The following is a 19,282-nucleotide window of genomic DNA, read 5'->3' on the forward strand; positions in this document are numbered from 1 at the left end:
TATCTCAGCCTCCCATTTTATACAAAATAAGACAACATCATGACTTGATTCATCATGTTGTGACAATTTCAGTTGGAAAGCTTTTTCAAGTGATACCAGGTCAAGGATGCACGTCCTTTTATGCCTATAGATGGCTGACTAGTTGTATGTTCCTAGAGGCCCTGTAGAGCAGGCAACGGGTAAGAAGGGAATCAACTGTTATGCAAAATCGTAAGTAGCAACACATCACCATCTAATGAAAAGGTGCTCAATCAATTAGGTAACTCACTCGTATCAATTCCTTCCGACCAAGTTGCAACTCATCAGTGGTTTGTCTTTCCTTAATAATCGAAGTCTGAACATGAGGTGAAAACACATGAGGTGCTTCACTCTACCACTCTGGCAATGGTGGCCTGGTCATTAAGATAGACTATGAGAAGGCCTTTGATAAGGTTAACCTTGATTTTCTGTTAGAAATTTTCAGTAAGATAAACTTTAGGCCCAGCTGGATTAACTGGATTAAAGAGGTCACTCATATGTGATCTGTGGGAGTGAAAGTAAATAGGGTTGAAGGGAATTTCTTTACTACTAGTAAGGGGCTAAGGCAAGGAGACTCCTGTCTCCTCTGCTATTCAACCTAGTTGTAGATGTCTTAACTAGAATGCTAGTAAAAGCAGCCTCACAAGATCTGATTAAGGAGTAGTGCTCTAACCTTGTACAAGGGAGTGTCATCAGCCCGCAATATGCAGATGACACTATCCTTTTGTAGAGAATGATGGAAAAAGGATTTCCAACCTAAAAGATGTACTGACATGCGTTGAGAATGTCTCAGGCATGAGAATCAATTATTCAAAGAGTGAGATCATTCCCCTAGGGCTTGGTGAGGACACCATTAAGAACTTTACTGTAATCTTGGGATGCATTGTGGGTGCATTCCCCCATTAACTATTTAGGGGTGCCTCTTCATTATCAAAAACTTAGAAGAGAGGACATCCAGCCTTTGATTGACAAGATTCTGAAAAGAATGGCATGATGGAGAGGCAAGCTCCTCTCCTACTCTGCTAGATTGACTTTGATCAAGGCATGCCTTGCAAGTATACCTATCTATTTGTTTTCTTTCTTTAGATTCCCAAAATGGGCCCTAGATCTCATTAATAGTCATATGGCACATTGTCTCTGGAGTGACTTTGAAGGTAATAGTAAGTTACACTTAGCCAACCGACACTTGGTTTGCATGAAAACGAATTTAGAGGTTTAGGGATCCCAAACATCACATATGTTAATCTTTGCCAGTCAGGAAGCTGGGTCAAAACATAAATCCAAGATTAGGGGAAAATTTGGAGAAAGATTGTAGTTAACAAATACAAGAGAAACTCACCTGACATTCTTGCTTGCATCTGAAAAAATAGAAACTCTCTGGTTTTTGACAATGTTATCTAGTCTGATTTCAAGCAGATCTGGTGGCTAATACATGTAACAACCAGGATGTGGGCAATGCTCTTCAAAAAGGAGCCGCTGGAGAAAGTGAACTCATTATCTCAGCAAGTACCTCACCATCTCAGGGCTTCCTTCCAACTGACTGTGGGGTAAAATGCATTGACCTAAACACTAAAGGTGTTTCGGGTCAGATGCCCCTTGCTAAATTGTCATTGGATGGAGGTGCCTCCACTCTAGGGGCTCGAGATAAACATCAGGACATGTCCTCCCCACCAAGGGGTCTGTTAACGAAGCTACAACATCAAGTGATGATGAGCCCAATTTCTCCCCTAGAGCTGCCACCTTCTCCAGTGCAACTACTGAAAAGGATGAAGACCATGGGGGGATCCTATACGCTAGGGGATGTGAGTGTGGGTCTGGGAGGTTTTACCTCTTGACCTATAGCTCAACCAGTGCACACGCAAGATCATGCATATCCTCTTCGGCTTTTTACGTTTTGTTTTTTTAGGTGTTGGTGTTGGGGAACGTAGTAATTTCAAAAATTTCCTACGCACACGCAAGATCATGGTGATGCATAGCAACGAGAGGGGAGAGTGTCGTCTACGTACCCTCGTAGACCAAAAGCGGAAGCATTAGAACAATGTGGTTGATGTAGTCGTACGTCTTCACGGCCCGACCGATCAAGCACCGAAACTACGGCACCTCCGAGTTCTAGCACACGTTCAGCTCGATGACGTCCCTCAAACTCCGATCCAGCCGAGTGTCGAGGGAGAGTTCCATCAGCACGACGGCGTGGTGACGATCTTGATGTTCTACCGTCGCAGGGCTTCGCCTAAGCACCGCTACAATATTATCGAGGAGGACTATGGTGGAGGGAGGCACCGCACATGGCTAAGAGATCCAAGGATCAATTGTTGTGTCTATGGGGTGCCCCCCTCCTCCATATATAAAGGAGGAGAGGAGGGGGAGGGCCGGCCCTCAACTATGGCACGCCCTGGGGAGTCCTACTCCCACCGGGAGTAGGATTCCCCCCTTTCATGTAGTAGGAGTAGGAGTCAAGGAAAGGGAAGAAAGAAGGGAAGGAAGGAGGGGGCGCAACCCCTCCCCCTAGTCCAATTCGGACTAGGCCTTGGGGGCGCGTGCGGCCTGCCCTAGGCAGCCCCTCTCTCTTTCCTCTATGTCCCAATAAGGCCCAATACTTCTCCCCGGCGAATTCCTATAACTCTCCGGTACTCCGATAAATACCTGAATCACTCGGAACCTTTACGAAGTCCGAATATAATCGTCCAATATATTGATTTTTATGTCTCGACCATTTCGAGACTCCTCGTCATGTCCCCGATCTCATCCGGGACTCCGAACTCCTTCGGTACATCAAAACACATAAACTCCTAATATAACTGTCATCGAAACCTTAAGCGTGCGGACCCTACGGGTTCGAGAACTATGTAGACATGACCGAGACACGTTTCCGGTCAATAACCAGTAGTGGAACCTGGATGCTCATATTGGCTCCTACATATTCTACGAAGATCTTTATCGATCAAACCGCATAACAACATACGTTGTTCCCTTTGTCATCGGTATGTTACTTGCCCGAGATTCGATCGTCGGTATCTCAATACCTAGTTCAATTTCGTTACCGGAAAGTCTCTTTGCTTGTTACGTAATGCATAATCCCATAACTAACTCATTAGCTAAATTGCTTGCAAGGCTTATAGTGATGTGCATTACCGAGAGGGCCCAGAGATACCTCTCCGAAAATCGGAGTGACAAATCCTAATCTCGAAATACGTCAACTCAACAAGTACCTTCGGAGACACCTGTAGATCACCTTTATAATCACCCAGTTATGTTGTGACGTTTGGTAGCACACAAAGTGTTCCTCCGGTAAACGGGAGTTACATAATCTCATAGTCATAGGAACATGTATAAGTCATGAAGAAAGCAACAACAACATACTAAACGATCAAGTGCTAAGCTAACGGAATGGGTCAAGTCAATCACATCATTCTCCTAATGATGTAATCCCGTTAATCAAATGACAACTTTTTGTCCATGTCTAGGAAACATAACCATCTTTGATTAATGAGCTAGTCAGGTAGAGGCATACTAGTGACACTATGTTTGTCTATATATTCACACATGTATTATGTTTCCAGTTAATACAATTCTAGCATGAATAATAAACATTCATCATGAAATAAGGAAATAAATAATAACTTTATTATTGCCTCTAGGGCATATTCCCTCCAGTCTCCCACTTGCACTAGAGTCAATAATCTAGTTCACATCACCATGTGATTTAACACTAATATTCACATCTGCATGTGATTAACACTCATAGTTCACATCGTCATGTGACCAACGCCCAAAGATTTTACTAGAGTCAATAATCTAGTTCACATCGATATGTGACTAACACCCAAAGAGTACTAAGGTGTGATCATGTTTTGCTCGTGAGAGAAGTTTAGTCAACGGGTCTGTCAAATTCAGAGCCGTATGTATTTTGCAAATATTCTATGTCTACAATGCTCTGCATGGATCTACTCTAGCTAATTGCTCCCACTTTCAATATGTATCCAGATTGAGATTTAGATTCATCTGGATCGGTGTAAAAGCTTGCTTCGGCGTAACTCTTTTATGATGAGCTCTTTTATCACTTCCATAATCGAGAAATATTTCCTTAGTCCTCACAAAGGATAATTTTGACCGCTGTCCATTGATCTACTCTTAGATCACTATTGTACCCCCTTGCCAAACCAGGGCAGAGTATACAATAGGTCTGGTTCATAGCATGGCATACTTTTATAGAACCTATGACTGAGGCATAGGGAATGACTTTTCATTCTCTTTCTATTTTCTGCCATGGTCGGGTTTTGAGTCTTACTCAACTTCACACCTTGCAACACAGGCAAGAACTCCTTCTTTGACTGTTCAATTTTGAACTTCAAAATCTTATCAAGGTATGTACTCATTGCAATTTTTATCAAACGTCTTGATCTATCTCAATAGATCTTGATGCTCAATATGTAAGTAGCTTTACTGAGGTCTTTCTTTGAAAAAATTCCTTTCAAACACTCCTTTACGCTTTCCAGAAAATTCTACATCATTTTCGATCAACAATATGTCATTCACATATACTTATCAGAAAGGCTGTAGTGCTCCCACTCACTTTCTTGTAAATACAGACCTTTCCAAATGTCTGCATAAAACCATATGCTTTGATAAACTCATCAAAGCATATATTCCAACTCCAAGATGCTTGCACCAGTCCATAGATGGATCGGTGGAGCTTGCACATTTTGTTGGCACCACCTTTAGGATTGTCAAAACCTTCTGGTTGCATCATATACAACTCTTCTTTAAGAAAACCATTAAGGAATGCAGTTTTGACATCCATTTGCTAGATTTCATAAAATGTGGCAATTTCTAACATGATTCGGACAGACTTAAGCATCATTACGAGTGAGAAAATCTGATCGTATTCAACACCTTTGAACTTGTCGAAAACCTTTCGCAACAAGTCGAGCTTTGTAGATAGTAACACTACTATCAGTGTCCGTCTTCCTCTTTGAAGATCCATTTACTTTCTATGGCTTGCCGATCATCGGGCAAGTCCACCAAAGGCCACACTTTGTTCTCATACATGGATCTTATCTCAGATTTCATGGCCTCCAGCCATTTTGCAGAATCTGGGCTCATCATCGCTTCCTCATAGTTCGTAGGTTCATCGTGGTCTAGTAACATGACTTCTAGAATAGGATTACCGTACCACAGTGGTGCGGATCTTACTCTGGAAGACCTACGAGGTTTGGTAGCAACTTGATCTGAAGTTTCATGATCATCATCATTAACTTCCTCACTAATTGGTGTAGGAATCACTGGAACTGATTTCTGTGATGAACTACTTTCCAATAAGGGAGAAGGTACAATTACCTCATCAAGTTCTACTTTCCTCCCACTCACTTCTTTCAAGAGAAACTCCTTCTCTAGAAAGGATCCAGCTTAGCAATGAATAACTTCCCTTCGGATCTATGATAGAAGGTGTACCCAACAGTTTCCTTTGGGTTTTCTATGAAGACGCACTTCTCCGATTTAGGTTCGAGCTTATCAGGTTGAAACTTTTTCACATAAGCATCACAACCCCAAACTTTAAGAAACGACAACTTCTGTGATAGAAGGTGTACCCAACAGTTTCCTTTGGGTATTCTATGAAGATACACTTCTCCGATTTAGGTTCGAGCTTATCAGGTTGAACCTTTTTCACATAAGCATCACAACCCCAAACTTTAAGAAACGACAACTTTGGTTTCTTGCCAAACCACAGTTCATAAGCCGTCATCTCAACGGATTTTGATGGTGCCCTATTTAAAGTGAATGCAACTGTCTCTAATGCATAACCCCAAAACGATAGTGGTAAACCGATAAGAGACATCATAGGTCGCACAATATCCAATAAAGTGCGGTTACAACGTTCGGACACACCATAACATTGTGGTGTTCCAGGTGGTGTGAACTGTGAAACTATTCCACATTGTTTTATATGAAGGCCAAACTCGTAACTCAAATATTCTCCTCCACGATCAGATCATAGAAACATTATTTTCTTGTTACGATGATTCTCCACTTCACTTTGAAATTCTTTGAACTTTTCAAATGTTTCAGACTTGTGTTTCATTAAGTATATATACTCATATATGCTCAAATCATCTCGTGAAGGTCAGAAAATAACGATACCCACCACGAGCATCAATACTCATTGGACCACATACATCAATATGTATTATTTCCAATAAGTCACTAGCTCGTTCCATTGTTCCGGAGAACGGAGTTTTAGTCATCTTGCCCATAAGGCACGGTTCACAAGCATCAAATGATTCATAATCAAATGATTCAAAAAAATCCATCTTTATGGAGTTTCTTCATGCGCTTTACACCGATATGACCCAAACGGCAGTGCCACAAATATGGTGCACTATCATTATCAACTTTGCATCTTTTGGCATCAATATTATGAATATGTGTATCACCATGATCAAGATTCAATAAACCATCAACATTGGGTGTATGACCATAGAACGTTTTATTCATGTAAACAGAATAACAATTTATTTGGTGTCTTAGATGAATAATCATATCGCAATAAAACATGATCTAATCATATTTATGCTCAACGCAAACACCAAATAACATTTATTTAGGTTCAACACTAATCTCAAAAGTATAGGGTGTGTGCGATGATGATCATATCAATCTTGGAACCACTTCCAACACACATTGTCACTTCATCCTCAACTAGTGTCTGTTTATTCGGTAACTCCTATTTTGAGTTACTAATATTAGCAACCGAACAAGTATCAAATACTCAGGGGCTACTATAAACACTAGTAAGGTACACATCAATAACCAGTATATCAAATATACCCTTGTTCACTTTGCCATCCTTCTTATCCACCAAATATACAGGGTGTTTCTGCTTCCAGTGACCATTTCCTTTGCAATAGAAGCACTCAGTTTCATGCTTTGATCCAGCTTTGGGTTTCTTCACGGGAGTGACAACTTGCTTGCCATTCTACTTGAAGTTCCCTTTCTTTTCCTTTACCCTTTTCTTACTAGTGATCTTGTTTAATCATCAACACTTGATGCTTTTTCTTGATTTCTACCTTCGTTGATTTCAGCATCACGAAGAGCTTGGGAATTGTTTTTGTCATCCCTTGCATACTATAGTTCATCATGAAGTTCTACTAACTTGGTGATGGTGACTAGAGAACTCTGTCAATCACTATCTTATCAGGAAAATTAACTCCCACTTGATTCAAGCGATTGTAGTACTCAGACAATCTAAGCACCCGCTCACTAGTTGAGCAATTCTCCTCCATCTTTTAGGCGAAGTATTTGTCAGAGGTCTCATACTTGTTGACACGGGCATGAGTTTGAAATATCAATTTCATCTCATGGAACATCTCATATGTTCCATGACGTTTCAAAAACGTTTTTGTAGTCCCGTTTCTAAGCCATAAAGCATGGTGCACAAAACTATCAAGTAGTCATCATATTGAGCTAGCCAAACGTTCATAACGTCTGCATCTGCTCCTGCAATAGGTCTGTCACTTAGCGGTGCATCAAGGACACAATTCTTCTGTGCAGCAATGAGGATAAACCTCAGATCACGTACCAAGTCCGCATCATTTCTACTAACATCTTTCAACATAGTTTTTCTCTAGGAACATATAAAAAACATAGGGAAGCTATAACACGAGCTATTGATCTACAACATAATTTGCAAAATACTACCAGGACTAAGTTCATGATAAATTAAAGTTCAACTAATCATATTACTTAAGAACTCCCACTTAGATAGACATCCCTCTAATCATCTAAGTGATCACGTGATCCAAATCAACTAAACCTTGTCCGATCATCACGTGAGATGGAGTAGTTTTCAATGGTGAACATCACTATGTTGATCATATCTACTATATGATTCACACTCGACCTTTCGGTCTCCAATGTTCCGAGGCCATATCTGTATATGCTAGGCTCGTCAAGTTTAACCTGAGTATTCCGCGTGTGCAACTGTTTTGCACCCGTTGTATTTGAACGTAGAGCCTATCACACCCGAGCATCACGTGGTGTCTCATCACGAAGAACTTTCGCAACGGTGCATACTCAGGGAGAACACTTATACCTTGAAATTTAGTGAGAGATCATCTTATAAAGCTACCGTCGAACTAAGCAAAATAAGATGTATAAAAGATAAACATCATATGCAATCAAAATATGTGACATGATATGGCCATGATCATCTTGCGCCTTTGATCTCTATCTCCAAAGTACCGTCATGATCTCTATCGTCACCGGCACGACACCATGATCTTCATCATCTTGATCAATATCAATGTGTCGTCACATGGTCGTCTCGCCAACTATTGCTCTTGCAACTATTGCTATCAAATAGCGATAAAGTAAAGCAATTATTTGGCACTTGCATCTTATGCAACAAAGAGACAACCATAGGGCTTCTGCCAGTTGGCTGATAACTTCAACAAAACATGATCATCTCATACAACAACTTATATCTCATCACGTCTTGACCATATCACATCACAACATGCCCTGCAAAAACAAGTTAGACGTCCTCTACTTTGTTGTTGCAAGTTTTACGTGGTTCCTACGGGCTGAGCAAGAACCGTTCTTACCTACGCATCAAAACCACAATGATAGTTCGTCAAGTTAGTGCTGTTTTAACCTTCTCAAGGACCAGGCGTAGCCACACTCGGTTCAACTAAAGTTGGAGAAAAATGACACCCGCCAGCCACCTATGTGCAAAGCACGTCGATAGAACCAGTCTTGCGTAAGCGTACGCATAATGTCGGTCTGGGCCGCTTCATCCAACAATACCGCCGAACCAAAGTATGACATGCTGGTAAGCAGTATGACTTGTATCACCCACAACTCGCTTGTGTTCTACTCGTGCGTATAACATCTACGCATAAAACCAGGCTCGGATACCACTATTGGGGAATGTAGTAATTTCAAAATTTTCCTACGCACACGCAAGATCATGGTGATGCATAGCAACGAGAGGGGAGAGTGTCGTCTACGTACCGTCGTAGACCGAAAGCGGAAGCGTTAGAACAACGCGGTTGATGTAGTCGTACGTCTTCATGGCCCGGCCGATCAAGCACCGAAACTATAGCACCTCTGAGTTCTAGCACACGTTCAGCTCGATGACGTCCCTCGAACTCCGATCCAGCCGAGTGTCAAGGGAGAGTTCCATCAGCACGACGGCGTGGTGACGATCTTGATGTTCTACTGTCGCAGGGCTTCGCCTAAGCACCGCTACAATATTATCGAGGAGGACTATGGTGGAGGGAGGCACCGCACATTGCTAAGAGATCCAAGGATCAATTATTGTGTCTATGGGGTGCCCCCTCCTCCGTATATAAAGGAGGAGAGGAGGGGGAGGGCCGGCCCTCAACTATGGCGCGCCCTGGGGAGTCCTACTCCCACCGAGAGTAGGATTCCCCCCCTTCCATGTAGTAGGAGTAGGAGTCAAGGAAAGGGAAGAAAGAAGGGAAGGAAGGAGGGGGACGCAGCCCCTCCCCCTAGTCCAATTCGAACTAGGCCTTGGGGGGGGCGCGCGGCCTGCCCTAGGCAGCCCCTCTCTCTTTCCCGTATGGCCCAATAAGGCCCAATACTTCTCCCCGGCGAATTCCTGTAACTCTCCGGTACTCCGATAAATACCCGAATCACTCGGAACCTTTCCGAAGTCCGAATATAGTCATCCAATATATCGATCTTTATCTCTCGACCATTTCGAGACTCCTCGTCATGTCCCCGATCTCATCCTGGACTCCAAACTCCTTCGGTACATCAAAACACATAAACTCATAATATAACTGTCATCGAAACCTTAAGCGTGCGGACACTACGGGTTCGAGAACTATGTAGACATGACCGAGACATGTTTCCGGTCAATAACCAATAGAGGAACCTAGATGCTCATATTGGATCCTACATATTCTACGAAGATCTTTATCGGTCAAACCGCATAAGAACATACGTTGTTCCCTTTGTCATCGGTATGTTACTTGCCCGAGATTCGATCATCGGTATCTCAATACCTAGTTCAATCTCATTACTGGCAAGTCTCTTTACTCGTTACGTAATGCATCATCCCGTAACTAACTCATTACCTACATTCTTGCAAGGCTTATAGTGATGTGCATTACCGAGAGGGCCTAGAGATACCTCTCCGACAATCGGAGTGACAAATCATAATCTCAAAATACGTCAACTCAACAAGTACCTTCGGAGACACCTGTAGATCACCTTTATAATCACCCAGTTACGTTGTGACGTTTGGTAGCACACAAAGTGTTCCTCCGGTAAACGAGAGGAGTTACATAATCTCATAGTCATAGGAACATGTATAAGTCATGAAGAAAGCAACATCAACATACTAAACGATCAAGTGCTAAGCTAACGAAATGGGTCAAGTCAATCGCATCATTCTCCTAATGATGTGATACCGTTAATCAAATGACAACTTTTTGTCCATGGCTAGGAAACATAACCATCTTTGATTAATGAGCTAATCAGGTAGAGGCATACTAGTGACACTATGTTTGTCTATATATTCACACATGTATTATGTTTTCGGTTAATACAATTCTAGCATGAATAATAAACATTCATCATGAAATAAGGAAATAAATAATAACTTTATTATTGCCTCTAGGGCATATTTCCTTCAGTTGGTATCGTGAGAGAACTCTATATCACGCTGTTAGGGTTACAATTTGTTATAAGTTGATCCTAGAACCAAGCTGTCCTGTCCCGGTCTTTCACGTTGTTTTTCTTTCTAGACTCTAGTTTTTGTACATGTGTTTTTCCTAAAGGAAGCGTGTGATGTATGATCTCTGGTTTCATTTTTGTATAAAAAATGGAGGCGGGAGAGCCTTTTGTGGGAAACATCAAACCTAGCTCAGGGCGACTGTTGCATGTTATATTGACAGGGGCGCGACTCCCTGATAGCGTACAATGGTTCTTGGGATCAAGACATTGAGTACAAGGGATAAGCTAGAGAAAGGAATATTGTTATAGAGATATAACGGAATAAAAGATCTAGCCTATCTACGGTTGCAGCCAGGACTCCTAGACGAACCACCTTGACACCATTATCGTGTTGTTTATCACCCTCCCTTAATCACAACTTGGTCAAGTTGAGATTACGCTTGAACTCTTCAAAGCTTCATGTAGGCAATTCCTTTGTGAAGCCATCTGCAACCTGATCCCGTGAATGCACAAAACGAATACCCAATGTGTTTTATTCTTGCATGAAAACTGGATTAGCAGACAAATAAGAAGCACCGAGGTTGTCACACCATAAACATGGAAACTTGACGTGATTCACACCAAGCTCTCTCAACATGGACTGAACCCAGATAATCTTTGCAGTAGCATTTCCTAGTGCTTTATATTTAGCTTCAGTGCTAGACCGTGATACCGTAGCATGTTTCTTTGCACACCATGACATTAGATCTGGTCCATAGAAAACTGCAAACCCACCAGTGGAGAGTCTGTCATCTAGAAACACTGCCAGTCAGAGTCAGAAAAATCACTGATAAGAGTTGATGAAGATTTGATGAATGTAAGACCAAGATTCATAATATTTTCACATATCTCACTATTCGCTTGGCAATAGTCCAATGAACTGTGGTGGCTGCATGAAGAAACTAACATACTTTGTTAACAACAAAAGATATATCTGGTCTTGTTAAGGTTAGGTACTGAAGTGCTCCTACTAGACTTATGTATCTAGTACTGTCCTCTTGACTCAAGAGGTCTCCCTGTTCAAGTGACAATTTTACTGTGCTAGATAAAGGAGTTGAGGAGGGTTTACACCCTTACAAGCCAACTCTCCTTACCAAATCAGTAGCATACTTCTCCATAGAGAGATGAAGACCATCTTTATTTTTCTTTACCTCAATACCTAGGAAGAAGTGTAGGTCTTCCAAATCTTTGAGAGCAAACTCAGCACTTAGGTCCTTTAACAGTCCTGTCACTGCTTCATTAGATGAACTTGTGACAATAATATCATCAACATAGATAAGCAAAAATATGGATGTATTTGACTTACTGTAAATGAATAGAGATGTATTAGACTTAGAAGCTGGGAGCATGCTTCAGTCCATATAGAGCTTTGTCAAGCTTGCACGTATGGAAGGGTTCGTCATTGTTCTCAAAACCAGGAGGTTGTTTAATGTAAACTTCCTCTTCCAGAACACCATGAAGAAATGCATACTGCACATCTAGTTGTCTAAGACTCCATCCCCTGGAAACAACAATAGACAGCACAAGACGAATGGTAGAAGCTTTAACAACGGGGCTATATATGTCCTCATAGTCTATGCCATACTACCGTTTGAAGCCTTTCGCAACAAGTCTGGCTTTGTATCCATCTATGTTTCCATCAGATTTTCTTTTTATCCTGTAAACCCACTTGCAATCAATTAAATGTTTACATTGTCATGGAGAAACCATATGCCACGTGTTACTTTTCTGAAATGCCATGTATTCCTCTTCCATGGCCTTTCTCCAACATGTATCATGAAGTGCTTCATCAAGGGTATTTGGTTCACCTGTGGAACATGCTAAACCAAATTAAGTTATCTATTTGTAATTTACCGGTTGAATTACTCCCTTCTATAGCCGTGTACGCGGGCAATCGGACGAAGTAATGTTGTTGTTGGCCATAGAAGATCCAGCCTATGGACCCAACAATCCCGAGGCAGATGCCCCTGATGCTCCCGACGCACCACCCGCTGTGACAGTGGGATCTTCTGTGGCGATGGGTGACGCTGAAGTCGTCGCGGTGGATGCAGAAGATCTCGGCCGCACTGATTGCGTGGGCCCGACTGGATTGGCACCTGATCGCAAGCCCGTCGTGGGCCGAGGCGAATCTGCGCTAGATCGCATACCTGATTGCTGACGGCATACATAGTGGCAGCGTCCACCCATGGGCCAACGCGCCGAAGGCTTCTGCCGCATGGCGTTGGAGGATTGGCACGGGCCGGATGTCGCATCTGGCCCAGTTGGAGCAGATTGCGTGGCCACCACTGGATCACTGCCGCCGCGCCTGGTGGGAGAGACGAGACCGGGCATGTTGTCGCCCTGTTGTAGCATGGATCCCATGGTAGATTTGCTACCACGCTGCAAGGGCGCCGATCCTGAGCAATATTTGTCCCATGTATTGTGACACATAAAATGTGAGGCGTTCTATGTGATTTCTTCACCGTATTCTGCACCGTTTTCATCTGCATCATCACAAGGCTCAAGTGCACGGTTATGAGGATTAGTCAACACGTGATCACAGCTATTCACCCCTTAATCAACACCGGTAAGACTAGGTGGCAAAAGAAGAATTTCTTGGCGAAGTAGGGCACCGGCATTGGGATGAAGGTTGGCGAAGGCGAATTTTGTTTCATCAAAAAGGACATCGCGATAAATATAAATGCGGCCAGTTGAGACATCAAGACACTTGATACCTTTGTGTTGAGCACTATAGCAATGAACACACATTGTTTGTATCTAAAAATGAGTTTGCGATCATTGTAAAGGATGCAGATTCGGCCAACAAGCACATCCAAACACATGAAGAGATATGTATTCTGGTTTGATGTGGAGGAGCCTTTCAGTGGGAGTTTCATTGTCGATAACGCGACTAGGTAGCATATTAATGATATGAACTGCGCTGAGGAAGGGCTCTTCCTAGAATTTTAGGGGCATGGCGGCACCGGCGAGAAGGGCAAAGCCAACTTCGACAATGTGTATGTGTTTGCATTCAGCAGACCCATTCTGTTGATGGGCATGAGGACAAGACACGTGATGAGAGATGCCAAGTTTTTGAAAAAAAGAATTGAGTTTCTTGTATTTGCCACCCTAATCAGGTCGGGGGGCTATGATTTTGGTGTCAATATTTATTTCAACTGAAGCTTGGAAATTGGGAAAAACTTGGCATACATCGGATCTTTTCTTGAGAAGAAAGATCCAAGTAAATTTGTTGTAGTCGTCAATGAAACTCACATAGTAGGTATGTCTACCAACAGAAGAGGGAGCAGGCCCCCACACATCAGAAAAAATAAGGTACAAAGGCTTGGTAGAAATACTAGTAGAAATAGGATAAGGCAATAGATGACTTTTAGCTCCTTGGCAGGAATCACAAATTATTTCAACATCACACTCTCCAACATATGGGAGCTTATTTTTCGTAAGCAATCTCTCAACTAAATAAAAAGTTGCATGTCCTAATCGATCATTCCACCGTGTTGGCGAGACTTTGGTGGCACCAAAAACTTGTTTATTGAGTCTTCTAGTCTCCGAAATCAATGGGTAAAGCCCGCGAACACATCTACCTCGATATAGCACCTTGCTTGTTACCTGATCCTTGATGAAAAATAAGAATGGGTGAAATTCAAGAAGGACATGATTATCAATGGCAACACAATGGACGGAAAGAAGACTCTTGGAAGCACTAGGAACATGCAAAAGAATCTGAGATAAAGTTTCCTATGAGGGGTTTTCATAACAGAGTTACCAATGTCACCAATCTTCATACCATCTTCACTAGTGGTGTGGATGTGGTGTTGGCCGCGGTACTTCTCACGCATGGTCACTTTTTCCAACTTGTCGGTGATGTGGTTGGTGGCTCCGTTGTCGACGTACCATTTTGTGTGGATGCCATCCGAGGCTTCAGCCGCCCCGACTACCTTTTCATCTTGGGATGATGCATCATCATCATCCTCAAAACGATACCAGCAGTCCTTTGCTGAGTGTCCCAGCTTGCCACAGATTTGGCTTCGAATAACATCCGGGTGCGATCTATTGTTGGTGGAGGAGCTGGTGCTCCATCCCTTGTTGTTGGTGGAGGAGGGCCGGCCGCCGCCGTGTGCGTTGATGTTCTGGCCGCTGTCTTTGCCCCTGCTAGTGCCCTTGCCCTTGTTGCGAGGGGATCCACGCTAGCGAGAGCCACCACCGTGGCCACATGTAGCGATGTTCGCCGAGGACTTGAAACCGCCGACGGTCCCCGCCCCTTGGAATAGAGCCACCCTTTGATCGAAGTTGCTCATCTGAGTGACCAATTCATCAAGAGTGACCACAATAGTGCGGGTGTCAAGGGTAGAGACCAACGGCTGGTAGTCCATGTCGAGGTCGTTGAGGATGTAGGAGATCAACTCATCATCATCAAGTGGCCAACCCGCCGCCGCAACACTACTAGGGAAAACCCTAGTAGTAGCGCTTGAAATACATATAGCAGTAGCGCTGGGTCTAGCGCTACTGCTAAGGCACTACAACTAACTTGTAGCAGTAGCGGCGCTACTGCTATACATAGTTAGCAGTAGCACTTGTTGAGGGCAAGTGCTGCTGATAAGAGTAAGTAGCAGAAGCGTTTCTTCTGAAAAATGCTACTGCTAAATTTTCCTGTATTTTTGAAAATGCAGCTTATTGTCGCTGTCTTTGTATATGTTTTATATACAGTACTTTCATCATATGATTTTATGACCATAATTAGTTATTACTTATAATAGTGGGTGAAAATAACATGGATTAGATTCAAATGGAGGAAACATGTGGTGCACATCGAAAGTACTACTAGTCCAAACTAGATCAAGTTTGGATTAGTAGTACTTTCGACATGCACCACATGTTGTCTCCACTTGAATGTATTCCACATTCATTTCATCCACTGATATAAATATATAATAACTCATCATGCTCATATAACAACTTAGCATCATGCATCATCATAATATCAAATAACCCATCATTGGTATCATAATAACAAGTCCTACTTATCATCATCATACAACTTCTACTCATTATCATGATAACAAGTCATACTCATCATCATCATAGTCATCTAACCAACCCTACTTAATTGTTCTTAGCACATGATCAGGAGTATTAGCTAGGATCTAACTACCCTCTCTAAGGTAGAATAGCATAAAACAAGATAGGCCCTGACTCTCCATTATGGAGAATGGAGATTATTCTGTCTCCAATTCTTGCGCTTCGCACAATGTTGCTTCCAAGTAGCTCCCTACGATTGACCATACATTTTTTCCATTCTTTGATTGTCATGTCTTCATCACTTTTAGAAACCCAGTATGGACAACAGTGATGCCTATTAGGATGACCTGGCCGTAAGCTCATAACATCAAGGCGACCTTTCGGAAACATCAGATGAGGCACACAATCCTTCAGGATTTTCTATTGAAACCATAGTAATAACTTTGTAGCTAGAAATTTGGTTTAGTTTTAGAAGAATTTATGCAAAAGATGCACAGATGTCGTAATAGTAAAAAATCTTACCATGTGATCTACATGGATGTTACCGTAGTTCAACACGTGCACTAGTGGCATGTATTGACCATAATGTGCAGGAGTTTGATAATAGATATTATAATTCTCAAGATTACTAATAAATGAGATAAGATGATCTTTCTCCTGATAAGTTAATTCTACGCCATCAGTGTAGTAGGTTCTATCTACCATCTTCCGTGCATTTTTTGAAGAATGAAAATAAGCTGTTAATGGAAATAAGCTGTCAACTATTTTGAAATAAACAATATAAATTACTTAATAAATATGTTTAAGAAACTCACATAGAGGTAGAATTGGAAACCTATCAACAAGGACCCAAATGTCCATATTATCTTCGTCAATGTTAGGATCACCAAGATCCAAGGTGACAAGCATACCTGTGACAACCTGGAGTTTGCCTTCTCTCTTTTTCCGGACTTTATTTGCCTTTGCTTTCAATTTGGGTTTTTGGAATCAATTCAACTGGACTTATCACTTGGGCATGTCCTTCACTTTCACCCAAGTGACCTATCTACCTATCATTCAACATTCTTCTTTCGAAAAATCTCAAAATGACCCAAGGAATATTTTTTACAAAAGAAAAATATTCAAATTCTTCTTTGAAACTCATTTTAGAAACTAGTGCTCCAAAGAAACAATCATTTTTATTGCTCCAAAAATCCTGAGATAATTCCCAAATGTTCTTTGAACCTTGGCCCACCCTCTTGAGCAAAAATATTGCATGTCTTTTTGGAATATTTTTGTTACAGAAAATCATTTCACTTCGGGCCTAAAAATGCACTTTGTACAACAAGTGTATTTTTCCTTGATCTAATGGAGCTGGTTTTTCTTGAGCCTCATTACCTGCCTAAGAAAAGCCCTAATCACCTTCTAGAAGCCCTCCAAACTTGGCGACCAAGTTTCTGACCAGAAACTTGCTAGCAAGCTAAAGTCTCATCTGGTTGGCCTGGCAGTGTACCATCACACTTCCTAGACCAAAAACTGCACGAAAAACACCCCAAACATGGTTTGGAAGCGTGTGGGCGTTGTTTTGACCAAGACAGCACATGGTGACCGCGTGAGGACACATGCCCTGGCATGCGTTCGACGCGCTCTGCGCTGCGCCAATGCCCCTGTTCAACGCGTGCTCGATCCAGAGCTCGCTGACGACTGCCGCACCGCGCCACCAGCCTCGACTCATCACCATTGACCCCTCCCTGGCGCTCCCCGACGCCGGAGACGCCGCAGTGGGCACGGGCACGTCGCGGCCAAAAGCCACAATGCACCCCGTGCCCCTGTCTTCTTCCTCCTCTACTTCCTGTACTCGTCCGCAAGCTGCAATAGCTCCCGCATGATCACTGAGCACTTCCACCCCTTGCTGGCACACTTCATTGTCGCTCGCCGGCTTCCAGACAACTCCGGTGGAGCCACGTACCGCCTCCTCCTCCGGCTATAAATTGAGCCACTACCACCACTCTGAGCTCTCACACCTCACCACCCAACCACCACAGCCCTGTCGCATAGCCACAGCCCAGCCGGGCAGGCCTTTGGCCGCCGTCCCCGACCCGAGCTCGCCGGTGACCCCCGCAACCCATCCACCTCACTCCAGAACCCTCGAGCTTGTTCCACCCCTCCGGCGACTCTGTGGAGTTCCACTGGTGCCGTCTGGATGCATTAGAGCCCCTGGAGCAGCCCCTCTCCGTCGTCTTCTTCCTCTCCGGTGAAGCCCGACCGCAATCGCCGCTCGCGGGCTTGATTGCGAGCTGCTCCGGCCATCCCACAACAAGCCAAGGGTACAGGCAGGTGCACCGTCATTCCCTCTCCACTTCTATACCTCTAGAACCACCAAGGACCCCTCCTCGCTGGCGTGAGCTCCGTCGAAGCGCCGCCATCGCTCTGTTTCTTTCCCCCTCCCTCTCTCCTGACCAGTGGGGCCCACTGTCAGCGTCTCCACTCACGCGCGAAGCGGTACTAGTGGAGGCGTATTCTGTGAATACCTAATCGACGTCACCCCCGGGTTTTCTATTTAATTCAATTTAATTCAAAATTTTAACCAAAACTTTGACCAGTGATAATCAGTAAGGTTTAATGACGAAGTAGTGCAAGTAGATCATTTTGATGATGTTGATCCGTTCACGTGAGTGGTATGCTTTGCATGTCGAATAGTTGCATGATCATGGCATCTGATGACTTGAGTGATTTTATTGTCAAGTTAAACATGATATTAATCAAACTTGAATATAATGTTGATCGAGTCATGCTGCCACTAAATTGAGTTATTCCCAGTGCAACCACATTTACCTTTATGGGGAGGTCTTGAATCGGTCCATTATTATGCCTCTCGCTGGTGCCCCCAATGAGGGAAGGTTATGGGCGTGTTGTACCCTGGCCCGGTAAGCAGACACAACCTTGTGTGCCCGTTTGTTTTTATGGTACCTTGTCCCTGTTTGGGACCGTTTTTTCCACGACGGTGGTCGTTGATGCCTTTGGTAGGCACGGGGCCACCCATGACTTAGCCCAGAGGGGAGTTGGTCGGAGTGGCTGGGAGGGTGTCATGGCAATGGGAGGGTTTTGTCGGAATGCCATTGGTCCACCCAAATGGGATGCCGAGGCCATGGGTTTCGTGGTGTGGGTAAAGTGCGCTACCTCTGAGAGTGTGTTTAATCTATCGATAGCCGCGTCCTCGGTAACGGACACCGCTCGTGAGTAGGTCACACCATGGATCAACATTAATAAGTAATCTTGCACACTAAAGACTTATTGTTGGCACTGGTTATGTGATGATTTGTGGGATCATGAGATGATTGTGGTTGGCATCAAAGTGTTGACTTCAGTTGTGCTCCGGGTATGATCACTGTTCAGTTACGAGGTAACCCATTTGGTAAGAGAGTCCGAGGGACTCGGTGCACAAGTTGGTTTCACCACATTAGTAGTATGATTTGCATTGCATTAACCTGGATAATTGTAATGATATTGTTTGCCATTATGCTTATGT

The 19,282-nt window shown here is 43.3% G+C and overlaps 1 pseudogene; it reads right to left on the bottom strand.

Moving 5' to 3' along the window:
- Positions 1-15,037: 15,037 nt before the first annotated feature.
- On the bottom strand, positions 15,038-15,176 carry LOC119282991 (annotated as a pseudogene).
- Positions 15,177-19,282: the final 4,106 nt, after the last annotated feature.

Source organism: Triticum dicoccoides, chromosome 3B (genome assembly GCF_002162155.2).
Source record: "Triticum dicoccoides isolate Atlit2015 ecotype Zavitan chromosome 3B, WEW_v2.0, whole genome shotgun sequence".
Classification (NCBI taxonomy): Eukaryota; Viridiplantae; Streptophyta; class Magnoliopsida; order Poales; family Poaceae; genus Triticum; species Triticum dicoccoides.